Source organism: Vulpes lagopus, chromosome 1 (genome assembly GCF_018345385.1).
Source record: "Vulpes lagopus strain Blue_001 chromosome 1, ASM1834538v1, whole genome shotgun sequence".
Taxonomy (NCBI): Eukaryota; Metazoa; Chordata; class Mammalia; order Carnivora; family Canidae; genus Vulpes; species Vulpes lagopus.
The window spans coordinates 37,989,143-38,017,030 of record NC_054824.1 but is presented as its reverse complement, the minus strand read 5'-3'; the positions used below and the strand labels follow the sequence as shown (position 1 = coordinate 38,017,030).

The window sequence follows — 27,888 nt, the reverse complement described above, 5'->3', positions numbered from 1 at the left end:
GCCACTGATAGTATAGTTGTATTTTCTCTTTTTAGAATGAATTACTGAGTGGTTCAGAAAAGAAGCACCTTATTGGCCACTGTAAATCTGCCTATTATTATCTTTCCTTTAATTAAAGCCAGGAGCATTAAGATATTCTGAGTATAAAATATGAAATGGAAAAGGTGCTTTCCATTTAAGTTTGAGAGATTCCTATAAAGTTAATATTCTATAAAATATCTTGTTATGACTCAAATTTAAAAGATGTCTGTTCAAAGAATAAAAAAAAAGATTTATTTACTCATCCATTAGACATGTACTGGTTCTTCTCTTTGCCAGACTCTGTAATAGACACTCAGGATGGAGACATGAATTATAACTATCATTCCTTAGAGATTTGCAATACAAGGAGTATAAATAAATCTGTAACCAAATAAATATAGCAGAAATAATATGATGTAGATATGTATATGGGGTATAGTGAAAGCACGAAGATAGTGATTGTACTTGCCCATGGCCTTGTGATGGGTTCTAAAGTATACATTATACATGCTATAATATAGTCATATACTTGCATGTCTTTATAATTGCAAAAACTTGAGAACAAGTGTTAATGTGTATATATGTACATATTCATATTTTCAATTATGAATATCAGACTAAAATGGTTTCTTTCATATTTTTCCCAAGCCCAAATCACTTCTAGATATTATACTAAGCAAATAATAAAGCACATCAATTCCCATTAAGCAGTAAATTCTTGGGGATCCCTGGGTGGCGCAGCGGTTTGGCGCCTGCCTTTGGCCCAGGGTGCGATCCTGGAGACCTGGGATCAAATCCCACGTCGGGCCCCCGGTGCATGGAGCCTGCTTCTCCCTCTGCCTGTGTCTCTGCCTCTCTCTCTCTCTCTGTATGACTATCATAAATAAATAAAAAAAAATTAAAAAAAAAGCAGTAAATTCTTTATTCTAGCAAATTCCTACTGTGACACACTAAATTGGTTCATGATGGCCTTGAAAATATCATAGTACTTTCCAAAAATATCTAAATTAAAACTAAGGCATAATTTAATCAAAAAGGAGAATGTAACTATTGCAAATGTTCATAAAAAGTACAGAATAGTTATTCAATAGTAACCCATACTATTAGTGATGATAAAGTATCATCTTTATCTGTTCCTTTCTTGTCCAAAGAACCACATGTAATAATTTTCTATGTTCATTCATATTCATAAACACGAAGACACTCACACCAACATAATCATTCTGCCTGTATAATACTTAAAATATTTTAGGAGAAATATATTAATTGTTTCTTGGTGTCCATATCATGGACAGAGATGTCTATGTAATGGTCATGTAAACTATGAGTGTGTGTGCATATGTGTATACCCACTTAGACATGTATACCACCTAGGGAATGGCAATTCAATTTCATAAGTGGTTTTTAAATTTTTATGTATATTCACAAAGCCTTATCTTCAATTATGGTCACATTGGGGGTTAAGTCTTCAACATATGAATTTGGGGGATGCAGTTCAGTCCCCAACAGAAGCCTCCTCTAATTCCCCATGTTAGGTTAGGCTCTCAGATATCTGTTCTTTTAATACTTGTATTTGTTACAAAGCACTTTGCATAGTTTGTAATAACCAAAGCTGTTTGCTATGTAAAAGATCTGGCCCCTTCCTATCTCTCTGATCTCATCTTCTACCACTCTTCCTCATACTGTATTTCCCTTGCTGATTCTCTAATATGTCAGACAATTCCTGACTGGAATTCTCTTCTCATGACTCATTCCCTCTCTTCATTCAGGTTTCTGTTAAAATATTTCCTGACCACTATGCCTATAAATTTATTACCCTAGCCTCAAAATCTTCTATGCCCTTATAGAACTTAAAACTTAATTTTTCTCCTAGTGCCACCTGCCATGATATCTACTGTTATCTATCTATCTATCTATCTATCTATCTATCTATCTATCATCTATCTATCTATCTATCTATCTATCTATCTATCTATCTATGTATCATCTACTTTTATTTGCTTGTTGTCTTTTTGCCTCCCAGAATGTGAGCTTCCTAGGCTTTGGCACTGTTATCTTCCAAGTCTAGAATAGGTTCAGAACGCAGAAGCACTCAATACATGTTTTTTGAATGAATGAAAAAAAGTTTATTTGTATGATTATTTGATTTTAGTCTACTTGCCCTATGAGACTGTAATCCCCACCAAACAGGAAGAATGTGTGCTATGCTTACCAGTGATTGGGCACATAAGACTAGTGACTGGTACATGGTATGTTCTTAGTAAATATTTGCTGAATGAACGGGTAAAAAAATAAAAGCAAAAGTGTGCAAGTTTATAAAAAACATCTTGAAACAATTTGCAGAATATGAAGAGAAGCTGTGGCATTTCTAGCTATTTCACAATTCATTTTGATTTAGCAGGGGTGCACCTTCAGTTTAAACATGCTTTTCTGGGCCAAATCTCTGTTAGTGGCCATAAAACTGCCATCAGAGTACTATGAAAATTACAGGAAAAAGAGAAGAACAGTATTTTTATTTCTAGAAATATTTCCTTTCCAAGGACCAAGAGTAATCCCAGATTATTATTTATTTGGATGGTCTTTTAGTTTGCCAATGAATGGAATTCCAGGACTAAATTATTTGAACGTTTTGTATGGTTTGAAATAAAGGTCCTAAAAACAAAGCAATAAAAGCACACATTTAGAATGACTCCTACTCTAAACCAAGTAATTTTCTCTATGCTTGTTTTATTTTTAGAGAATTTTAAAAGGCAGGAAAACTGATCAATACTATATTTAGATAATGTATTATTTTGGAATGTGCCCAAAATAGATGCAATAATAAAAACTATATATGCAGTATTTTCAATACCTTAGAGAATTGCATCCTTTCTCTTCCAAAATATCCTGGTAGGAACTCGATTACTTATGGGAAAGTACATGAGCCAAAAGAGAAACTATACTTTTGCTATTTTGATTTGTCCCTCCATCTAATAGAAAGTTTGAAAAAAGGGTATTTGTTTAATAAATTCAAATCTAATTTTTTCTGCCTTTGCAATAGGGTAAAATTCCAAATAATTTCATGTATTTTAAGAAGTAATTAGGTGGTAAATGAAGTGGAGGAGTGAGAGCCTAATCCAGTAGGAATAGGAAGAAGTATGAGAATAGAAAGACTTACCAGGGTTCCATGCACACAGACAAAAGGCCATGTTAGGATTTAGTGAGAAGGTGACTGGCCATTTTCAGGCCACAGAGACATGCTTCAGGAAAAACAAAACCTGCCAACACCTTGATTTGGACATCCAGCCTCCAGAACTGTGAGAAAATAAATTTATATTATTTAAAGCACTCAGTTTGTATTGTTTTGTTATGGAAACAATAGCAGACTGATAGAACTTCCCCAAGTAGGTGACTTTTGGGCTGAAAACTGAAGGATGTATAGGAGTTAACTACTTGAAGCAGCATAGGCAGCAGTATGTGCAAGGGCCCTACATTTGAAAAGTATATAGTGTGTTCGAGATTCTGAAAGCCCATTGGCTGAAGCTCTGAGAGCAAAGAAGAATCGTACACAGAGAGATAAGAGAGGTTGAGAGAAGCCAAATCACACAAAGTCTGATAGGCTCTGTGAAGGATTTTGGCCTTTATCATAAAGGGACTGATATGATCAAAAAACATTTGGCATTTTAAACATCATCTGGCTATGAAAAATTGATTGGAGTAGGGAAAGAGTGAGTGTGGAGAGAAGCACTCTAAAGGTCTCAGAGATGAAGTAGACTGGACTGGAAAGTAGGCAAAAAAGATGGAGAAAAGTGAATTGATACTTGTGGGTAAAGTTGACAGGACAAGGATTACTCCCACATCTCTGGGTCTTGCAGATAGAAGGAAGATGATGCCACTCTTGAGATGGGGAACACTGAATGCATAATTTTATTTCCAAACCTAATCAGTTCCATTTTGAACATGTTGAATCTGAGATGCTTCTAAAATATCTAAGTGGAGAATGAGTAAGTGGATAAATCTGGAGCTCAGAGAACAGATGGAAGCTGGAGATATAAGCTTGGGGTTCACCAGCATATATATAGTAATTGAAACCTGCTATAGTTTTAATTCTCTAGAGACAGAGATTTTATTTGTTTTGTTCACTGATGTATCTCAGGTGCATGAAAAAATGCTGATGGATAATGGAGGCATTCAGTACATATTTTTTGAATGAATGAATGAATGAATGAATGAATGAATGAATTGTCTAGGGAGAACATTTCAGGAAAAGAGAAATGGGTCTAGAAGGAAACCTTGAAGAATGGCAACATTCATAGGTTGGGTAGAACATACAGAGAAACAGCAAAGGAACACTCAGAGACAGGAAGAAAATCAGTCAAGTCTGAGGTACATGATGCCAGGGGGAAATACTGTTTCAAGAAGAAAGGTGAGTTTATCCTCCGGAGTGAGGTGGCATGCAGCAGCAAGTCTGCCTATGAAATAAACACTTCTGAATACTAGCAGCTAAAAAGGCTTTAAAATACTTGAATTTATTTATCACTGTTGTCAATCTTTGAATCAAAAATTTGATTGCTTATGTGCAAGATTTACCGCAGATAATAACAGTCTCTTAGAACCACATCTCTGACACATTCTCAGCATGGATGTGTATATAATTACATCACCATTCTTTGCATTAAATTATGATCTTAACGACAGTTGCACATAATGTATTCAAGTAATAGAATACCAATAGCTTTTCTTGACAAGTTCACTTGAAGTCTTCTCTCTGGATGAAAGCTCAACCACTTATTGCCTTATTGTCTCCTTCCCTCTCTCTTTTTATTTCACTCTGTGCTTCCCTATACTGCATAACAAAGACTTTACCAGCTTCATGCATAACTACATGATGAATCATAATTAAGATTTGAATAAATGATAAAAATAATTTTATTTCGCCACCTATGTACTATCCACAAAAAGATAGACTAATTAATTAATTAATTTTGTGACTATAATTTGTCTAACCCTAATTATTCTCATATAGATTCTCTGCCTTGCAGAAGAGCTATATGGAACTCTCTGGGGACATTTCTCATCTCATGAACATAGTTTTCTTATAGCTAAATTGGAGTCACAGACCTCAATTTAGAGATCAAGAATATTCAGCAGAAAATCCTACCTCTCCATTTCATCTGCATGGCATCTTCCTTGAGGTAGATAACCCACTTGACTATTAGATGTTATTATCTGTAACAGAATATATAATAAGGAAAAAAGTCATTAATTAGTCCTTGGTTTAGATCTCAACTGTAGATTGTAAATAATTAGTTAAAAGAATATTTCTTTCTCCCTGCTTTATTTTTCTTCAGTACATTTAACCTACTTGAAATTTTATTATATGTATATTACTTTATTTGGCTTCCAAAGGAAGATAATCCACACGAGAACAAAAACATTGTCTCTCTCGTGTTTGTTGCATCCTCACACTCAAAACTATGCCTAACATATTGTAGGAGCTTGGTAATATTTACAGAATGAATAAATAAGTAGATGCCTAAAGCCTGATGGTGGGAGATAGATCTAAAATGCTGATTGAGTTTGCAATTTAGTATGAAATGCAATTCCTGATATCAAGTCACCCTTTTGAAATCCAGGCAACATTTTGGCTTGTTAACATCTTTAACTGACCTCTCCTAAGTGTCAGCCCTGCATCTGATGGTTCCACATGAAGATCCAAAAGGTGCTTTGAACTCAAGGTATCCAAAATACCCTTCTTTTTTGTTTTCTACTCCCACTACTCACACCTACTTCTCCTCAAGGCCTTTCTTACCACCTTTTACATGTTCCTTTGAGTCAAAAACACCTCTCTCTCCTTCAGATATTCAACCAATCACCAAATTCTATGAATTCTGCCTTTACAATGTTTTTTATATCCACCTCCCAAACCATTTGGCCCTGTCCTGGTTCATTGGATAACTAACTCCTGTTTCCTGACAATTGCAATGCCTTCTAAGGACTTCTGGTGCCTCTAGTCTCTTTTTTGTCCAGACAATATTCCATATTCCATATAGTCCACACCTAAGTCATGTGAACATTAATTAATCAATAAACAAAATTAATTAAGTTTTTTTTTAGTGTTCTTTCTAGGCTCAAGGAATAGTCTAAGGCCAAATGGGGCTCTTTATCTCATAGAAAGTCGTAAAGACTAGATATACTCATGTCACTGTCCTCAAAAATGTTCAAAGACTTCCTATTTATAGTGTGTAAAACTTAATCCCTTAAGATGATATTCCCAAACCCTCTTCTTGCCTTTCTAGTTTTATCTCACATCCTTCCTAAACACAAACACTTTATCTACTTCCTCTGTTGTTTCCAGAAGAGGTATGCACTTCCATCCTGAGTTGTCTTTCATCATCTCATCCCTCTAACTGGAATGATTTCCTCTTTCCCCTTACACATGTGATAAAATCCTATTCATTCTTAGATGCCTAACTCAAATGTCTGTTCACCTGTGAACCATTGTCCACTACCACAGGAAGAATTAAGTCTTTTTGATCACAGACTTCATTTATTCCTCTGTAAGTGCACTTACTTCTGCTGTGGAGTAGGTTCTGAGCACCTTAAAGACACATGCTCTTGGTGAGTCCATCTTTTTACTTAAAGCTTCTTATTACTAAGCCTTAATTTCTCTACTTATTTGATATTTCAAGTTTATATGAAATTATATTCCTAAGGAGTTCCTAGGTTCCCTCCAATATGTTCTATAAAGTGCGAGCCACAATTGTACAGTGCTAGAGTAAGTGCTGTGCTCTGTTTCTCTAAAGTTCTCAGTCTTTGAGCTATAGCACAAGGAGCTTTGTACAGCCCATTTGGTAGGAGGGCTTACACCAACTTCAAAGTTCAAAATGGAAATGGATCCTCTACTAAACTGAACAGGATCCTCATATAACGTCCTATGCAATATAGTTGAATACTTTCCTTTTTTTCTCTGACATAGCTCAGAAGCAGTTGCCTGTGTACTTTATGCCTGATATTGTGTGATTACATAAAAATCATTTTGTTGTAAATATGGATAGTGTTAACCTTGGGTATTATTTGGTAGCTACTGTGATTTCACTAATGACCATCAATTCAGAGCTTAATTGTCAATTAATATATGCCAGAGTGCCATATACTGGCTAATTTCCGTCAGTTTCTAAATGATAACTGCTAATGTCAAGGCAGTTCAAAAATAGCAAAAACTTGATTTCCCCTTAATATCCTGAGAATCATATTCATGGGCACCAGGGAGTCTGGACAATAAATCTGATGGATTCTTGCCATAATATTTAGAATAAACAAATTAATGCTACAAACAGTTTTCTTACAGGAGATAATAAAGGAAATGGGCAAACAAAAAGAAATGTTTTTGAGGAAAAATAGAGCTTCTGTGAGCAGATGAATTGCTTTTGTAAATTAGATGGAACTTTTTAAATGTAAGCAAGATTTTTTTTTATTTATACAGTTTAGCTAAATAATGTAGTATCTGTTCCTATCATTAAATAGTTGTCTTTCTATTGGGGTCAAAATTGATGTTTAAGTATGTTTTATGACAGAGAAGTGTTTGCCAAATTATTTACTAGTAAATATTTCTTTAATTGGACTGAAGTGAGTGAGAGTGCGATTCATCCCTAAAGTGGCCAATTTCAAGCAGGTCATTGCAGGGTGAGTGTGAAGATTAACTCCCATCTCTGTACCTACCAGTGAGATCATTAAAGAACACGTGTGGTGCTTGTAGCACACAAACTAGCCAGTATAAGAGTATGTTCACAGTACAATAAGGTTCTCCCAACCTGTCCCCACATTAGATTCCTTGAGGTTTGGCTTTCTTTCACCTTTCAGATTTCAGGTGTTGATCACAGTTCTTGTCTTATACACTGCAGGCTTTCAGTGAATGTTTGCCTTTTGATTATTACAAAGGCTTTCTTGATACAAAGGTTCAGATAATAACCTGAAGCATGGGATGAAATGGGTGATGAGTGGAAGAAGCCAATTCTAAATTTTGCTGAGATCAACTCCTGCCCTCACATAGTAGTGAGCCTCTTTGGTACCTCACTAAAATGTAAAGAGGATAGACCCTCCTCCTGACTGAAGCCATGTACTGTCTTAATAGACTATGTAATTTATTTTTTGGGTTTTTGGGGTTTTTTAATAAAAATTGTATATATTTGTGCTCACTTCAGCAGCATACATACTAAAATTAGAATGATACAGAAAAGTTAGCATGCATAAGGTTGACATGCAAATTTGTGAAGCAATCTTTAGTTTTATAAGAAATATCGTTAATGATATGTAACAACTTTGTATGATGACAGAAGGTAACTAGATTTATCTTGGTGATCATTTTGTAATGTATACAAATTTGAATCACTATGCTGTACACCTGAAACTAGTATTATATATCATGTCAACTACACTTCAGTTTAAAAAAGAGATCTCATGAACAACAGGTGTTCAAGAGTTCCTTTCCTTAAGATACTGTGAATCAGATTTTGTGAAGTTGAGCCAAATAATTTGAGTACAGTGCCTAACTTACTCCTCTCAGATAATCTACATAAAATACAATATTGCTAAATAAATTCTGGTTTTAGACTAAAAAGTGTATATTTAAGATGGATAACATGATGTTTTGATATACATATATCATAGTGAAATGAATACTATAATCAAGATAATTAATATATCCATCTCCTCACATAGTTACCTTTTCTGTGTGTGTAGTGAGAACACCTACAAATTTCCAGTATACAATTCTGTGTTGTTAATTTTAGACACCATACTGTACATTAGATCTCTAGTACTTATTCATCCTGTGGAACTGCTTACTTTGAAATATAGACACACCCAAATTTAAAAAAGGGAAATCAATTATAAGATGACATTTATGAAATATTTTTAAAATAATATTTGGTTTTATGCAATCATATTTTAATGACAATTAGATAATCCAATAGTATGAAATTCTAGTGATATCTCATACTGAGTTCTTAAAAAGAATAATTCTTTCACAGTATCTGAATACCCTCATAGTATGGAAATTTTTCAAGTCTTGAGAAATCTTGTATCTAAAAATAATTTCCCTCTGTAGCATATATTGATTGTAGCCAATCAATTGATTGGCTGTATAAGATATGGTATGTGTGTGCAGTCACATGTTTTTATTCATTTATTACTTATGAATGAACTATCATAACTGTAGCATATATCAAATTCAGAAGTTCACAATTGGTATTTGTGGTATAATTACTTTTATATTGTTACATGTAAAATCATGAAAATATATTTGAGATTGTAATTGAGCACCTATTTTAAGTTAATAAGAACTCGTGTACAGTTTAAGGATGAAATACAGTGAGAACATTTGTCTAGTAACATTAGAGTCCACATCCAGAAACATTATGTGTATCATAGTGTTGCTATCTTAAACTTTACATATCTTTCCTGTTCTTTTACTTAATGCAAACATTTTTATAACATAATACACATATTTAAAGAAAGTACATTAGCATATTTTATTAACTTAAAACAATAATTTTATGAATGTCACCTAATAAATGAAACCTCTATTCTAAAAAATTCTCAAATGATATTTAAACATCAAGAAGTCTTATTATCAGGGGTTTGACATAAACAAACAAATAGCAAACTACATATGTCTATTTGTAAGAAAGACCTAAAAATTAAAGGAAGTGATGTAAAGAATTGGTTGTGAGGGAGGCAGAATTCTAAGTTGAATTTAAAGAACTAGATCAGATCGAACACGGGTCAATTCTCTGTTTTCTATAGACCCTCTAGGGGACATAGTTCCTAAATATTTTAAATTTTAATACATTTAATACAGGGGATCCCTGGGTGGCTCAGTGGTTTAGCACCTGCCTTCAGCCCAGGGTCTGATCCTGGAGACCTGGAATCGAGTCCCATGTCGGGCTCCCTGCATGGAGCCTGCTTCTCCCTCTGCCTATGTCTCTGCCTCTCTCTCTCTCTCTCTGTGTCTTTCATGAATAAATAAATAAAATCTAAAAAAATAATACATTTAATACATTGTATTAGTTTATAGATTATTTTATCTCTATTATTAAAATTATGTTTCACTTCTAAATATGTAATTTTGAAAGGTTTGCAGCCATGCCTTATGTCTGATTTCTTTAGGGCAAAAAATAATAAGAATGCATCTTTAAATGATGAGATATTGAGATTTAAAAATACATACATTTCAATATCATAATAGAGTTGATCTTAACAATAGTTACCATAATAAATTTTCTAATTACTCAAATGATATTACTATTATTCAGAATTATTTCAGAGCTTTTCTTTGGATTTGCCTTTATAACATAGTTATGAAACACATAAAAAAATGTCTAATATGTTACAGTTGCATCTTGTTCTTAACCCAAATGTCATTGCCCACCTTGATTATTTGTATTGTTATCATAAGGGACTCCAAATGCCCTTTTACAGTCTCCTAAAATATAATTCATTCTTTGAGTATATTTAAAAGAATGGGACATAGTTCCAAAGGAAATTAAAAAGTAGTTTTGAAATATTTAAAAGACTGCTCATGAAAATAAATGTGTAATCTCACAAAGTAACTGTTTTATAAAGGAAATTGATTGGCTGTATAAGATATGGTATGTGTGTGCAGTCCTATGTTTTTATTCATTTATTACTTATGAATGAACTATCATAATAGTATAAAAACTATTCTTAGCATCAAAAAGACATTTAAAATGTTTCTCTTTTTGTTACAGGGGTTTTTTTTTTTCTTAATTGAATATTCATTTGGCTTTTTTGCAATAGCAAAAGCAGCAGGTGAAACCCTGCTTTAGAGGCTTCTCCATGGTCTTTAGTTAATTAATTAATATTAATTAATTGTTAATCTCATTAGAAGCTTTAATTGTTAATTAAATTAACATTAATTTAATTGTTAATTTCATTAGAAGCTTTACTTTTTGCAAATCAATTCTGGGCACCACATTTGGTAAAGGCTGGGTCTATAGCCACAAGATTAAACTTATTTTCACATTTTTATGACATAAGTAAGACCACATCTGTTTGATTTGCTGATATATTGCTGTCATAATATCCATTATATAGAAGGTGTTCAATTACTGTCTGCTGAGTGGATGTCAGACACACACCTTGTCATTTTTAGGTCTCCTAAAAATGTTATTTTAGAGACATGTTCAACTTTGGTGAGGTGAGAGAAATCTGTATCTTAATCAAAGCAACCTTTAGAGAAGAGTTTGCAGGGATGCTTATATATAAAACATAAACCTCTTATTCTACTTTAGCCACTGTTTCCCCAGTGCCATCTCAAAGCAGCAATTTAAATTCATTTATGCATTTCATCAACACAGTGTTTATTAAACAGCTACTATAAGCCTAAGAGTATTCTAGGGACTGGGAAAATAGCTATAAACAAAATAGACCTCCCATGGAGTTTGCATTTTAATGGGGGCAAATGATGATTCTTGAAGATATTGTATTGTGAGCATTTTTCTTATTATTGACAAAACATGAGTAACGATCCCAATGTTGTGGGGTCTCACTGGCATAACTTGGTGAGCTTCATAAACTGTATCACAAAAAAAGAGTGCTGCTTACCCAGTTTAAGCAAACTAGACAATTTGGATGTCTAACACCTAGTGTTCTTTCACCAGTGCTGTAATGATTTGCTTAAGAGGAATGGTTGACCACTTTGAACTCACCAGGAGTTACCAAATAATGTCTTCACTGGGATATCATTCTTGGATGACATATACTTTTAGAAAACAGCACATGTGAAATGTTAGTATAGGAACAGTTCTTTATGGCACAATCTTTAAGGCTTTGGGCTTTTTCTTAGCGTTGGCCACATACTTAAAGTGATGACAGCATCACCTGAGTCCTTAACTTAGAATCCATCTCCATGAGGCTGCCGCTAGATATTTTAATGTACATTTAAACCATAGAAATAAAAACTGAGTGAATACTTTTGTTTATGCATTTACAAACGAGTTTCTCTAAAAACATGAAAAAATCCTCCTAGCACTAAAGAGGTGTTTGAGAAATTGTTTTTTGAAGACCATTTGTTTAGTAGATATTCACTTAGCTTTTATAGTTCAGTATTAAAAACAGTAGCTAGAGTCCTACCTTGGAATGTTCCCTAGCATAACCTCTCGTGACTCTCTTTCTTGCAAATATCACACTACCAATCACTTCCCGTAAATGTCTATGTTCCACATGTGCACCCCTTCCAAACCTTACAGCCACCCCCAAACACACAAAATGTATAAAGTACCTGTATGTTTTTACTGATTTGCTTTGGCTAAGAGCAATGAAGAGCCCTCTCTTCCTTGCTTTACATTGCTAAAATTTTCCCTTGAGTAGCTTTCCTGAGAAACTGAGGTTGCCCTGGTAGCCAGCATTTACTTTTTTTTTTTTCTAGATTCCTTTTGATAACCATGATCTTATAAAAGAGCTCCTCTGAACTGATCTCTAAGAGAGCTTGAATAGTTATGTTGTGAACGTGGGCCTCATCCTTTGCTGGTCTGCCTACTCTGCTTGCCACTTTTCCATCAGCAGTTGGTGGCATTCAGCAGCAGCTGCCTTATCTTTATCTTGCTTTTCACTTGAAGATTTGGGAGCTAAGCCAGGTCTTGAGATTGTTCCCTTCTGCTTCTTCTTACGGTCTTATTTGAAATCCTTTCATATATTTGTGGGGGTACCCAGACAAGAAAGGACAAAAACATGACAGTTTTTCCCACTCCCCAATATAAGTCCCATTTTTAGGCCTGCTTTTATAATTGGTAGTGTTTCTCATCAGTTGCTCTTTTTGTATTGAGATGTAAAAATATTCTAGTTTTGTTTTCTAAAAATAGCTTCTAAGAAATAATTCAAACATGGATGTAAAATGCAGTTAGTTGAAAAAAAAGAGATACTACTGGAATCAGGGGAAAATGTATTCATTCATTTATTTATTCATTCATTCATTCAAAAACTATTGAGCATCTACTATTTGGTTGGGTCTGTGGGGCATGCAAAGATGAACAAGACATAATTGTACTCCCTTAAAACATGCAATCTAGGTGGAAAAATTGCAATCTTGCCCTGTACCAGCAGGTATCTGAACTCCATGCAGATTTTTAGACCCCTACTATGCTAGGTTTTCTAATGGAAAGTGTTATTCTTTCTTCCCTTGGAGAAAGCTAATACTCTCTTCTCTCCCCAAAGATGAAGGACATTGAGGTAGAAGACAGAGGTAGAGACCTCTCTAGACATTAGGCATCCCTTGCTGTTCTAGTCCACCTTATTTTGCTTCCAAAAATAACCCTGCTCCAAAGCCCCTCTTGTAGGTTCTTCTGCATACATACTAAAACTTAAGTAAGAAAAAAAAAAAAGAATGAAAAATTTTAAGTAACTGAATTCCAGCTATATACCAGCAATATTTCATTCAATTCTCACACCAGTGAGATGAGGCAGATATTTTCCTGATAAAAAATCTGGGTATTGAATGCCCAAACCAAGTCAGGATTCAAAGCCAGGTCTATGTGACTCCAAACCCATACTCACTTTTTTTAGTGTTATAACTTTGTGGCATCCTGCTTAGAGGTCCTTCTCTGAAGGTGGTATTTTTTCTTGGCAGTGGTGTCCCCGTGGGCCCTTTAAGGGTAGTTCTCGTAGGTTTCTCTCTAGTGTCGCTGATGACTTCTTTGCTTCCTTGAGCAATTCCTCAGAGATTGGACAGCACAGTGTTACTCTGCCATTATCATCTCCGGAATCCTCTAGTGCTGGCAGCAGTTCCCTAGGCCTCTCCCAAGGTACTTCCTCAAGGATAGACACCCTTGACTTAGGCCTTCCTGGCTTTATGGCATACAGCCAGCATCTATCATTCATTGTCCCAGACCACTGAAGGATGTGGCAAGAATCTCAAAGTCCTCTTAATTCCCATCCTTCCTATGCCTGATACATAACTAAAATCTGGTGGTGACTCAGTAAATGTTGAGTCAATGTTAGAGACATGATCCAAAGCCATCTATTTGTCTGGTACCCGAGGCAGTGCTCACTATCATTCCTCCATTTGGCCTCTGAAGTGTCCTTTGTCCCATACTAAGAAGCTTCAGAACCTGTACTTTTTAGTCACTGTGTCAGCTTTTTATAGTTTCAGTATCCTATCAATTGCTTTTTACTGCTATAAAAGTGAGTGCACAGCTCACTTAACCTTCTGGTAGGTTTGCTGCTTTTAATCTGCCGTGGAATGGATGCTTTTCACATTTTATCTAAAATGAGAGATGACAAAGGCTCCTAAGGAAGGACTTCTGTGCATTCACCTAAGTTTCTGAATCTATCAAATTCTTGCCTGTTCTGAGAAATTTTTTTTGCTTCCTCCTTGACTCAGTTACATCATGTTAGTTGTGTTGCTGTACCCTTGGAATAAGTGGTAAAGGATTTTTTCTTTTCCCTTTATTCCCACAGATTCTAGGCAAGGTATAAGCATGTAATTTCCTTCCATTTCTTTCTTATTTAGCCATTTTTCAGCCAAAGAACTTTCTGATGATATAAAGAAGTCCTTTTTCAGGAAAGCATGGTCAAATCAATGTGGAGTGATTTGTGATGTTTGATGTGCTTCATTAATTGCTGTAACATAAAACTCCTGGAAGTATAAAACAATGAGGATCTTAGAGATTATTTTGTCTGGCCCTTTTATTTTCCGATCAGAAAAATGTAGTAGACCATGAAGATGAAGGGCTGTGTTCAAGGTTCCAGAAATAGTGGGCCTAGAGCCAGGATAAAATCCCAACCACTGATTCTTAGTTCATTGTTCTCCCTCTCTCCATTCTTATTTCTTCTTCTTAGAATCAGGTATATCTATTAAATGATTATAGATTTTTTTAAAGATTTTATTTATTTATTCATCACACACACACACACACACACACACAGAGAGAGAGATAGAGACACAGGCAGAGGGAAAAGCAGGCTCCATGCAGGGACACTGATGTGGGACTCGATCCCGGGACTCCAAGATCACGCCCTGGGCCAAAGGCAGGCGCTAAACCGCTGAGCCACCCAGAGATCCCCCGATTATAGACTTTATATTTAAATTTATGAGTATAGTGGTTTCCATCCTGTTGGTTAGCGTCCTGCAGAGGATAAAGCAGCGAAGTAGGAAGTGTATAAATTTAGAACCCAGATATACAGGGACCAAATATCAGTTCAGTCATTTTCTGCTGTGATATTGGACAAGCTGTTTAATCCTCTAAACCTTAGTTTTCTCATCTGCAAAACAGAGCTTATAATAATAACAACCATGGAGTGAGAGTTAAATGAATTGATTACTATATAGTGCTTAGAACCGTGCCTGGCCCATAGTAGATATTCAATAAGAGAGATGCACAAGAATTATCATATGTCTTCTCTTTTATCTAAAACAGCTACCTATTTTCCCTATAAACTTAAAATAATGACTTTTTGTTATATGGCTATTACTTTAGGTTTTTGATAAGTCCCACAAACAAATAAGTTTATAAATAGGTTTAAAGTGTGCATTTGATTTTCATGGTCTTTTTGTTTTTTAATCTGGATCTGATTCTCTGAATGAAGCTGCAGAGAAGTGAGTGTGTGTTTACAAAGGCATTTAAGTGTCATTGACTAGCATTTCTTAAAGCATGGTCTTAGATCACTCGCATAAGAATCATTTGGGAGGAAAAAAAAAAGAATCATTTGGGAGGCTGGGTTTCAAAAAAAAGGAAGATTTCTGGACTTCACTACAGACCTGATGAATGAGAACTCTAATTATGAAAGGGCCCAGGAATCTCTATTTTATGTCAAACTCAAAATTTGATTTTCATACACTCTAATTACTGAGAACCACCACTATGGATGAATCGGGGTTTTTTTTTTTTTTTAGATTTATTTTTTTGAGAGATAAAGAGAGAGTGCACAAGCAGGAAGAATGGCAGAGAGAAAGGGAGATATTCCCAAGCAGATTCCATGCTGGCACAGAACCCAACTTGGGGCTCGATCCCACTACCCTGAGATCATTACCTGAGCTGAAACCAAGAGTCAGATGTCCAACCAACTGAACCACCCAGGCACCCCCATATGAATCATCTTAAATTGTCAGATTACTTAACCTAAAATATTACCTTCATTATGCTATTTCCTTGTTTTTGCTAATCTCCAGTTTGGCAAGGAGGGAGGTCCACTATCAGGTTGTTTGTATTTGTCTATGTTGTCTTGTGATGGCGTGAAAATGTCTCCCAAAAGATGTCCATGTCCTAATAGCCAGAATTTGGAAATAAGATACCTTAGAATATGGCAAAAGAACTTTGCAGAAGTACTTAAATTAAGGATCATGTGATGGACATTATCCTGGCTATCAAGGTGAGTCCATGTAATCACAATGGTATTTGTAAGAGAGACAAGATGATCAGATAGAATGTGAAGATAGAAGCAAGAGATTGGAATGATGGCAGGAAGGAGTCCTGAGCCAATGCATGCAACATCTAGTAGCTGAGAAAGGAAAGGAAACAAATTCTCCCCTCACGGCCTCCAGAAGGAACCAACCCTGCTGACACCTTGACTTTAGCCCAGCAAGAGTAATTTTGGACTTCTAATTTCTAGAACCATGAATTACTAGATCTGTGCTCCTTTAATGCAACATATTTTGTTGCAGCAGCAATAGAAAACTAATACCTTAGTTTTCTACAACTGTTCATCTTTTCTGATCCTTGGCTCCTGTTTCACTGGTTCTTGCACTCTCCCTCAACCTGGTCTTGTGCTATCTCATCTCTGAACTGTGCTCACTTTTCACTCACCAAGGATACACTTTTTTTTTTTAATTAACTTTTATTGGTGTTCAATTTACCAACATACAGAAAAACACCCAGTGCTCATCCCGTCAAGTGTCCACCTCAGTGCCCGTCACCCATTCCCCTCCAACACCCGCCCTCCTCCCCTTCCACCACCCCTAGTTCATTTCCCAGAGTTAGGAGTCTTTATGTTCTGTCTCCCTTCCTGATATTTCCCAACATTTCTTTTCCCTTCCTTTATATTCCCTTTCACTATTATTCATACTCCCCAAATGAATGAGAACTTGCCATCAGGGAAATACAAATCAAAACCACAATGAGATACCACCTCACACCAGTGAGAATGGGGAAAATTAACAAGGCAGGAAACAACAAATGTTGGAGAGGATGCGGAGAAAAGGGAACCCTCTTACACTGTTGGTGGGAATGTGAACTGGTTCAGCCACTCTGGAAAACGGTGTGGAGGTTCCTCAAAGAGTTAAAAATAGACCTGCCCTACGACCCAGCAATTGCACTGTTGGGGATTTACCCCAAAGATTCAGATGCAATGAAACGTCGGGACACCTGCACCCCGATGTTTCTATCAGCAATGGCCACAATAGCCAAACTGTGGAAGGAGCCTCGGTGTCCATCGAAAGAAGGATACACTTTTTGTTGTTGTTCTCCTTCTGTCAGTTCAACTACTTTTTCAAAGATCCTTTCTCCTATTTGCATAAGAACCTTCCTTGACACTCCCAGGCAGGAGTTATTTTCCCTTTTCTGAAGTTGAGAGGCAATCAAGACCTGCAATTTATTGTGCATCCAGTTATGAAAATCCCCATCTGGGGATGGGTAAGCACAAAATCTTTCAAATCAGAATTCCTAGGTTTGGATCCTGATTCTACCATAACCACCTCAGAAAAGTTCCTTAAACCCTCAGAAGGTCTGAAGGTCTGAAGGTCTGAAGGTCTGTCTTCTTCTGAAGACAGAAGTCTCTGTCTTCATTTCTGTCAACCTCAGATGATTGTGAAGTCTAGAGATGCTTCACATAAAAGTGAATTGGCATGATGACTAAATCAGAGTAAGGACTCTATATGTGTCGGTGATTATATGAATTGTTGTTCAGCATATCTCAGATTATTATCTTGAAGAGCTATTATTCAACCATATTGTTTACATTTTAATGTGTTTGTATTTTTGTTCCCCTATCTGATAACTCCATGAAAGTAAGCATGATAATAATTTTAACAACAAATAACAATAATAATAGCAAAGTGATATAATGAAAGGAGCACTTTTTATGATTTTTTTATTGAAGTTCAATTTGCCAACATATAGTTTAACACCCAGTGCTCATCCCATTGAGTGCGCTTCTTAGTGCCCGTCACCCAGTTACCCCATCCACCTGCCCACCTCCCTTTTCACTACCCTTTGTTCATTTTCCAGGGTTAGGTCATGTTTTGTCACCCTCTCTAATTATTCCCACTCATTTTCCCTCTTTTCCCTTATAATCCCTTTCACTATTTCTTATATTCTATATATTTCTTATGTTCCCCATATGAGTGAATCCATATGATGATTGTCCTACTCCGATTGACTTACTTCACTCAGCATAATACTCTCCAGTCGGTTTTAGAAGACATTGTTTCAGTTCTACTAGCTTTGCAATTTACTGGCTGGCTGTCTTACAAGGAAAGAAACTGAATTTCTTCATCTGTAGAATGGGAATAATAATGGTATTTAACTCTTAAAATTGATTTCAGGTTTAGGTAAAATGATCAGTTTAAATCTTAGCACCTAGAATATAATGAGAGTTGAGTATCTGTTAACCAATGGTAATCAGTATTTAATTTTCTTGTTAATTGTCTTTACTCTGTAATTAATTTTGATAGTCCTGTTACTTTATATATAGCAATAATATGAGAATGACGGGAAGAAAATTGGTATATGTCTAATATATTGTGCTTTGCCCTCAGATGTGTTGTAGACCATGAGTCCCACAGGCTTTTAGGGCTTGCTGTTGAAGCAGTGCTCAAACTGCAAAAGTGTGTAGGAAACATGTAAAACTTGGCTGCTTTCCTCCCTCTCTCCCTCCTTTCCTCTCTCCCTTTCTTCCTTCCTTCCTCTCCTTCATCTCAGGTGATTGTATGAATAGTTCGGTATTTTAAGTACTTGAATACATTAGATTTTGGAACCACGTTTGCAAAAAAAAAAAAAAAAAAATCTGTGATTCAATACATTGCCATTCATCATTACCTTCCCTTTACAACCCTTCATGCTATTTTAGTGCAGATGAGAGCTCTCCTATCCCAGCTAATTTGAATTCATTTTTCAAAGGAGAGTTCATAAGTGACTATGCTAAAATTAAGGTCTATTACATCTTCTGCACTTCCTTTGTCTGCTAGTGTTATAATATGATTTTTAAGTAATTGGGTTTCTTTTGACATGATTTCTTATTTAGAAACTCTGGCTTATTTGCAAGCCTTTTTATCTATACATGTTTATATATTTTATATAGATATTTTCTCCCTGGTTGCCATTTAATTATTTTAGAGAGACTTGGAATTACTGATTTTTATTTAAGCATATAAAATAGCTGCATATCACTAAGTAAATATGATACAAGAAAGCTAGGAAAATTTGGTAGTAAATATTTTTGTCATTAAAAGCAAGAAGGGAAAATGAAACTAATTCCTATAAAGAAAATATAAGTATATTTACATGTGCTAAATAGATGCCTCAGAACTCATGCTTTGTCACTTATTATTTTTAAAGTGAGGAAAGATTACCTCTTCTTCTTATTCCTTTGGCCACTTTTATTCAAAGATTTACTTTTGTAATTTAGGCGATCAAATTGAAAGGTAACTGGGAATTTCCCTCATGACCTGTGGGATAGTCTATTCTTTGTATAGTCTTCCTAGAATACAAAATGGCATCACAGTGCTTACAGGCCTTCCCTGGCAACCCTTTTTTAATTATCCAGTGCCTTGGAAAATTGTTCATTTTGCCTTAAGGAGATATTCTGACTCTAGAATTACACACACACACACACACACACACACACACACACACATGCACATGCGTGCGCCAAGTGAATTTAAAGTGAGAAATGGAGACTTCATCTGACAAAATAGAAAATGTTTACCCTGTTGAGAGATTTATGGCCCCATGTTCTCCCTGGCCACAATGCATGAGTGCCATGACTAAGAAATGAGAGGCAGTGCTGAACGAAAACCACACTACTTACAGACTTGGTGAGAGTAATTTTACTCATGAATAAGCAACAGCTCGTGCTTGTGCAAAATGTCCATCTGTGTCCTCTCATTGTGGCTCTCTCTCTCATTAAAAAGAAGCATCTGAAGCCAAATAGAAAATATATTGTTTAATTTACCATTGATTTCAGAGCAGAAATACTAGTTTTGTTTTACCTTATAACATGGTTCTATTTAACAAATTTAAACAACTCAATATAATGCTAATGTATCAGTTTATCCATTATGAAATTAACAATTAACTTTAAAGAATATGTTAAATTTGATATCTTAAATACTAAAATAAGGATGAATTTTTACTTAAAAATTTATCTGGTTTTCCCCTAAGCATAATTTGTTTTTAAAAAATCATCTAACAGAGGATCACCTGATGGGCACAGACAATTAAGTGTCAGACTCTTGGTTTCAGCTCAGGCTGATATCTCAGGGTTGGGGATTAAGCCCTGCTTCTGGCTCTGTGCTCAGCGCACAGTTTGCTTGGGATTCTCTCTCTCCTCCTCTGCTCCTCTGCCCTCCACCCCCCACCATGCATGTGCTCTCGCTCTCTCTCTCTCTCTCTCTCTCAAATAAATAAATAAATAAATAAATAAATAAATAAATAAATCTTTGAAAAATCATCCAGTATGGCAAATTGAACACCAATAAAAAATAAACTTATAAAAAAAAGATCATCCAGTAGAGGAACAACAGTGTCTTCTCAAATAGTCTTTTTGATGTAATATCAAATTATATTGTAATCTAGTTGGTGACAACACAACACTGAATTATAATCAACTCTTTATATATAAATATATATTCCAAAAGGTAAAACTTTTAATATATTTAATGAAGTTGAAGTAGCAATCATTTTTCCTATATTTCCTAGAAATGAATTGATCATATTGATTGCTGGTGTGGGGGGATTTCACTGATTAATTTAAAAGTAGTATATATGGTGGGCTTGACTTTTCTTTAATAAGTATAGTAAGAAAAAATCTCTGTAAGAATCATTTTTAATTATCAAAGAAGATAGTATAACGTAGTTATATTTATTCTTAGCAAGAATCCCATTTTAGATTAGAATATTTGAATTTTACAATGAAAATAATTTATAAAATCCAATTTAATTTATTAGATAGTTTACTATATAGTAAAAGTGAATATGTCACTGTTATCACTTAGTAGTTTCCAAAAATGCCCTATTTCCAAAGTAATTTGTATGCAGAATGCATGGATCTGTTGTATATAAAAGTTTTCATGTCACATAATCTAAAAAAATATGAAATTTGGTAAAAAAAACTTTTTACTTAATAACATGATCCCTTAAATTTATCAGAGGAAAGGTATTTACAAACTATAGATGAAAATCTGTTTTTTAATATTGTCATCTTGTCACAAAGATGACTTCTTTTCATAAATTTCATTGTTAAAAATAAACAGAGCACCTTTTAAAGTTCTTTTTTTTTTAAAAGATTTTTTTTATTCATTCAAGAGAGACACAGAGAGACAGAGAGAGAGAGGCAGAGACACAGGCAGAGGGAGAAGCAGGCTCCATGCAGGGAGCCTGATGTGGGACTCAATCCTGGGATTCCAGGATCACACCCCGGGCTGAAGGCAGGTGCTAAACTGCTGAGCCACACAGGGATCCCCACCTTTTAAAATTCTTGTCAAAGGTGACTGGCCAATGCAGGGGCTGCAAATAAGGGGAGGTAATAGGGTGATTAAAAAGTAATGGAGAAATATTATGAAATGTTATTAAATATATATGTATATACATATATAAGATACTCTCTTTAATTCTATTTTGTGATTAAAGGAAAGAAAAACTAAGGAGGAATAAAATTAAGAGAATGTTACAGACTGACTGTGTTCTCCCAAAATATGTATGGGAGATATTAGAAGGTGGTGATATTAGAAGGTGGGGCCTTTGGGAGGTAATCAGCTATCCAGATGGAACACTCTTGAATGGAATCAGTGTACTTAAGAGAAAAGCAATGAGAGTTCACTCTGGCTCTCTGCTCTCCACCATATGAGGATACAATGAGCAGATGGCCATCTATGAACAGGCCCTCCAGATGTGCCAGGAGCTTGATCTTGGACTTCTAGCCTCCAAAACTGTGAGAAATAAATGTCTGTTATGTAAACTACTGACACTATGATAATTTGTCAGAATGCTATAGCAGCCCTGGCTAAGATAGAGATAGGATATGAAAAGAGAGGTCATAATCTCATGGTCCTAGGACCAAGTCCTGCATCCAGCTCCCTGCTCAGTGGGGAGTCTGCTTCTCCCTCTCCCTCTGCTCCTCCTCTTCTGCTCATGCTCTCTCTCTCTCTCTCTCTCTTTCTCCCTCAAATAAATAAATAAAATCTTTTTTTTTCCCAAAGAGTAAAGACAGAATAAAGGCCTTAAGTTGTTGATTAAAGGTAAGCTATTCAGATCATACTAACTCATGGCATGCAGGAAAAGTAGTTTCTTTTTAAAATATTAACCAGCTGGTTAGCTACTACAACAATTCAGTCCTTATACAGGGAAAAGCTTTCTTGAAGTGGGACTGATCTAACCATCAGTATTTAACTGTGATGGATCACGTTCTGTATGTTACGCAGCAGGGTCTCAGTATGACCTGCCATGGGGGCAGGAGGGATGAGCCATGAGCTGTTCTGAGCAGTAACATGTCACATAGAGTCACTTTTAGCTCATGGGTTGGAGATTTCTACTTTTTGTCTTGATCAAGATTTATGGGGAAATAATAAGTGCAGGAAATGTCAAGCCTATTTCTGAAGTAGTCATTTCCAATTTTTGTTTAAGATTTTCATTTCATTGTATCCAAACTTTGTTCCTTTTTTTTAATTTTTATTTATTTATGATAGTCACAGAGAGAGAGAGAGAGAGAGAGAGGCAGAGACACAGGCAGAGGGAGAAATAGGCTCCATGCACCGGGAGCCCGACGTGGGATTCGATCCCGAGTCTCCAGGATCGCGCCCTGGGCCAAAGGCAAGCGCCAAACCCCTGCGCCACCCAGGGATCCCCAAACTTTGTTCTTAATATTAAATGAAAATATTTTTACATGTAAAGTTAATGATAGCATTTATGTACTCAGTGCCCCCTCCCTCTCAGAGAATATCCCTATCACTTTCTGTGAAGCAGTCAGCTGGTTTCACAATTTTTCTGGATCTTTTTGGACATTTGTAGACATGTACTGAATAGCAATGACTTCCCAACAATTGCCCCTGAAATAAGTTGGAATCAATATCTAGCAACTGTTATTCCCTCAATAACTCTTCAAATTCCTGGATTGATATTAATTAGCTGTTAGCTGTTACCATAGTAATACTGGATAATAGATTACCTGATGCGCAGGAGCATTCAGGAAGCATTTATTTCTTCTTCATATATCATTTGGAGCCACTTGAAATTTTGATTATCTTGACTGCCCTCAGCTAAGTTGTGTGTTTTATCTAAGTCAACTGTACCTTTCTTTCATCTTCCTTGGACCAGAAGCTATGTCTTCTCATGGTAAAAGGCAGAGTAAATGTGCCAAAACCTAACCAGGCAAGAGCCTTTTAACTCTCTGCTTATGTACTTCTGCTGTCATTCTACTGGCCAAAGCAAATCACTTGGCCAAGCCTGACATCAATGAAGAAAAAAAAAATATGCCTTTGATTCTAGTGGTGGGTTCTGCAGTCACTTGGCATATAGCATAGCTATGGGAAAAGGTGGGGAATTGGGAACAATAATGCAATCTGCCATGCTTCACTTTCTAGATAACAATTAATGCCTTCCACACAAAAAATACTTTAATTCTAATAATCTCCTTTCCCCCAGACATCCCAGAATTATCATTAATTTATGGAATCAGTTTCAAAGTTCAGGATTTTTTTTATTTATGTCAGTTCTAGATGCAGCCTCTCCTCATCTGAAGACTTGTGAATTTAAGAGAAAAGGTGTCTCATCTTTTCCCATTACAAACAATCTCTCAATACATAATTATGAAATAGGGACAGAGTAGCCACAGTGAACACTCCATTAAAAAAAAAAAGGTGACAGTGAGAGGCACATCACAGTCACTGGTCCATAATAATTCTGAAATCCCACTGGATAAATATTGCCAGGTCTCTCTACCCTGGAGGAAGGGGATATCCTTTGATTAGGTACTGATTCTGCTCCCTGGGAATTAGCTAAATAGGGAATGAGGCTGTATCAACTCTTGCCTTGGCAAATATATTCGGAAGCATCAAGATTTTTAAGACAAAGAAATAAACTTTCCTTTTTAATTTATTTTTGAGATTTTTATACTTCTTTAATATGATATATTCTAGGACATAATTACACAGGTGTCTGGATTTGTAAAGGTCCCAGTGATATGTATACATATTCTTTCCTTTACTTTATGAAAAAAATTATTTAATTTTTTGACTAGGACATATATTTTAATGACTCAAACATCAAAAAGTATATAAGGTATAAAGTAAACCATCTACCTCCCAGTATATTCCCATTTTTCTTCTTTTTTTTCACACAAAATTGTAATATACTATAAGTATTGTACAATGTTCTTTTTTTCACTTAACATACCTTACAGATTTTTCCATGTCAGTACACTAAGAACTCCCTCATGATTTTTTAGAGATGTATATTATTTCATTTAATGGCTATACCAGTTTTTAATAAGTTTTCCATCAAAGTACAGTTACAGCATGTCAAATATTTTCCTATTACAGATATTGCAGTAAATAATCTTGTATGCCTGTCTTTATGCACATTGGTTAGTATATTTGTAGGAAAAAAAACCCAAAAGTGGAAATGTAGAGTCCAAGGGTTCATGAGTATTTAAATTCGAAAGAAACTACCAAATTGTCTTTGATGAAATTTCTAACATTATTACTCCCAGTAACAATATGGAGAGGATCTCTTTCTCTATAGCTCTGTCAATAGTGTGTTAGCACACTCCTGGAATTTGGTCAATTTCCTAAGTGAAAAATGAAGTTGCGTTTCTTTTATTATGAATCAGGAAGAACCTATTTAATGTATTTTGGAGCTATTTATATATTTTTTAAATTTATATTAACTGTTCTTAGACTGTGACCAAGTTTCACTGGGTTGCTGGATTTTTGCTTTATTGCCTTAAGTAGATATTGGATAAATGAGTATTTTGTAGGAGCTGCATGCATACCAAGGAGATTAGTCCTTTTTGGGTTACTTGAATTGTAAATATTTTTCATATTTATTGACTTTATAGTTTTTAAAAATTATTTAGGATTTTATTTGTTTTTCTTTAACAAATATCCTAATTTATCAATTTTTCTTTTGTGGCTTCTAGATTTTATATAACAGAAAAGCCTTTCTCTACTTTAAAGTTATAAAAAAGAATTCTCATACACTTTTTTTCTAGTACTTTTACTATTTTGTTTCATTACATTTAGTCTGATCTTTAAAAAAAATTTTTGGGTATATAGGTGAGATAGAGATCCAACTTTTTATCTTTATGGCTATCCAGTTTTCTCATTACCAATTACGGGATAGTCCATCTTTTCTCCATGAATATGAAATGCCACTTTGATATACCACAATTCTGGTAAAGAGTCTATTACTGAAGCTTATTTTTTCCTTAAGCTCACATCTCTGTTCATGTAGTTCCTTATTGGTTTTATTACTGAGGCCTATGGTATTTTATATTCATCATTCTTTTTTCCAGAATTTTCCTGGATGTTTTTGTTTATATAAGAATTGTATTTCATTCTGGAAAATAAATATTGATTTCTTTTGGGGTACCACTACATTTACAAATTAGCTTTGAGAAGATGAATTTCTTTATGGTAAGGTTCCTATCAAGAATATGGTATATGTTTCTATTTGTTCAGGTTGCCTTTTATGTCCTTTAGAAACATTTTTAAAACCTCCCTGTGGGAAAAAACAAAAAACCTCTCTGTGGTCCCAGTATATTTCTGATTAAGTGCTTTTCTTTCTCATCCTATGTATGGCTTAGCATATGTGATGCTGAGAAGGAAGGACTTGCTGGCTGTTTTAATCCTATTTCTACATTCATATTCCTACAGGACTACAAGAAACAGATAATGAAGTAAAAAGGCATATGAAAATTTCAAGTCCAAATGAGGGGACAGGTGGGAAAATGTAGTCTACCTGGTGCTAACTAGCTCTGTCATCCTATTCGATGAAAGCCACCAGATTTGTCTGGCACACAAAGCATGAGAAAATCACAATGTACCTAGAAGGGCCACAGAAGGTAGAACAGTTGTCATTTAGAAGTGGATCTAAGAATTTTTATCAAATAGACTTGGCTGCATATAATAGCTATTCCAAATAACAGTGACTTTAAACTTAAATAGAGATTTATTTTTCTCTCTTATACATGAGTTCTGAGTGTTGGCACTCAAACCTCAGTGTGGTAATTTCATAAACATCAGTGATACAAACTGTTTATTTTTTTTGTTCTGCTACTATCTTAGTGTGTGGTTTCTATCTTCCACATTTGCCTCACAGTTCAAGATGGCTGAAGAAGCTCTCACCAAAATGCACATTTCAGGCATGAGGACAAAGAAGGAGGAACAGGACAAATAGCACCCCACCAAGCTAAGCCAGCCCTCTTTTAAAGCTTTACTCTGTTTACTTCCCTCTCCCTATCTGTACAAGGGGCTTCTCCCAAGAATATAGAGACTCTACCACTAAGGAAGAGGAAGTAATGGATTTCAGGAAAGCAGCTTCCAGTCCCTGCCACAATGAGAGCATTTTTTCATTTTCTCCTCAAAGTGCAGTGAGAAAGGAGAAGGAAAATCCCAGGAGGGAAATAGTGGGGAGGAAAATGAGAAAAGTGAGCATGGTTTGATTATTTTTTATATTTTAAGATCATTTAAAAACAACCTAGTGTTCAGCAAAGTCTGAACTGGAAATCACTGTTTTGGTCTTTTAGTTTTTCACCTCTAAAATGTTTTCAAGAGGAATTGGATCACATGTTCTCTTTTTCTTCGTTAGACTTGAGGAACCTTAGTAAGGAGTTAAAATATAATCCCCAAAGGGCACAGTTTGTACAGGGCTCACAAAGATGATTAAGACATAGTCTCTCCCTTTGGATTCAGAGGGCTTCCAGAAAATAATAGATGACATTTTTTTTTTCTTTTTGGAAGCCACTAGACTGATCAGAGTTAGAAGCAGCTTTCTGAGGGGGCCTGAGAGAAAGTGTAGGTAGGCTTTGGAGGGTATTTTTTTATTCCATGGGTCTTGTAGTAGGGCTATAAGAGAGATGAGATGCAAGAAAGGAAAGAGGTAGATGGAGAACATAAAATGTATTATTTACAATCTGGGGGGAAAAGTTTGAAATACTACCTTAGAGGGAAAATATAATCCATCAATGCAAGAGGACTGAGGACACTGACCCTCCAAGCCCTTCAAATTCAAACCAGCCTCTGGCACCTGAAGCCTCACTCACCTGGAGGAGGAATTCTGGTGCTGCTTTCAATTCTCGGAAGCTTTTCTATTATATAATTCAGAAATTCTTGCGTGTAATATAATTTTATTCTTTAATTGACTATAAATATACCAAAATGTTACATTAAATGTTAGGTTCTCAACTGTAGCCATTTAAGATTTTTCAATGTATCCCAAACAGTATGCAAACAAAGTGGTAAGACTTTCGATTCACATATTTCGTAGACTATCTTATTTTCCTTCACTTTTTTTCTTCTTGCCCTTTTATTAGATTTATTATGTTACTTTCCATGGTAAACTTTAAGAACTTGCATGGTAGGGTGGAAGAAATATATTTTTTAAAGATTTTATTTATTTATTCATGAAAGGCACACAGAGAGAGAGGCAGAGACACAGG

The 27,888-nt window shown here is 35.3% G+C and overlaps 1 protein-coding gene and 1 pseudogene across 4 annotated transcripts in view; both read left to right on the top strand.

The window, feature by feature from the left end:
• KCNQ5 (potassium voltage-gated channel subfamily Q member 5) overlaps window positions 1-27,888 on the top strand; it is a 519,245-nt gene that overhangs the window by 78,536 nt on the left and 412,821 nt on the right. The window lies entirely within an intron of this gene.
• LOC121475139 lies at window positions 8,192-8,290 on the top strand (annotated as a pseudogene).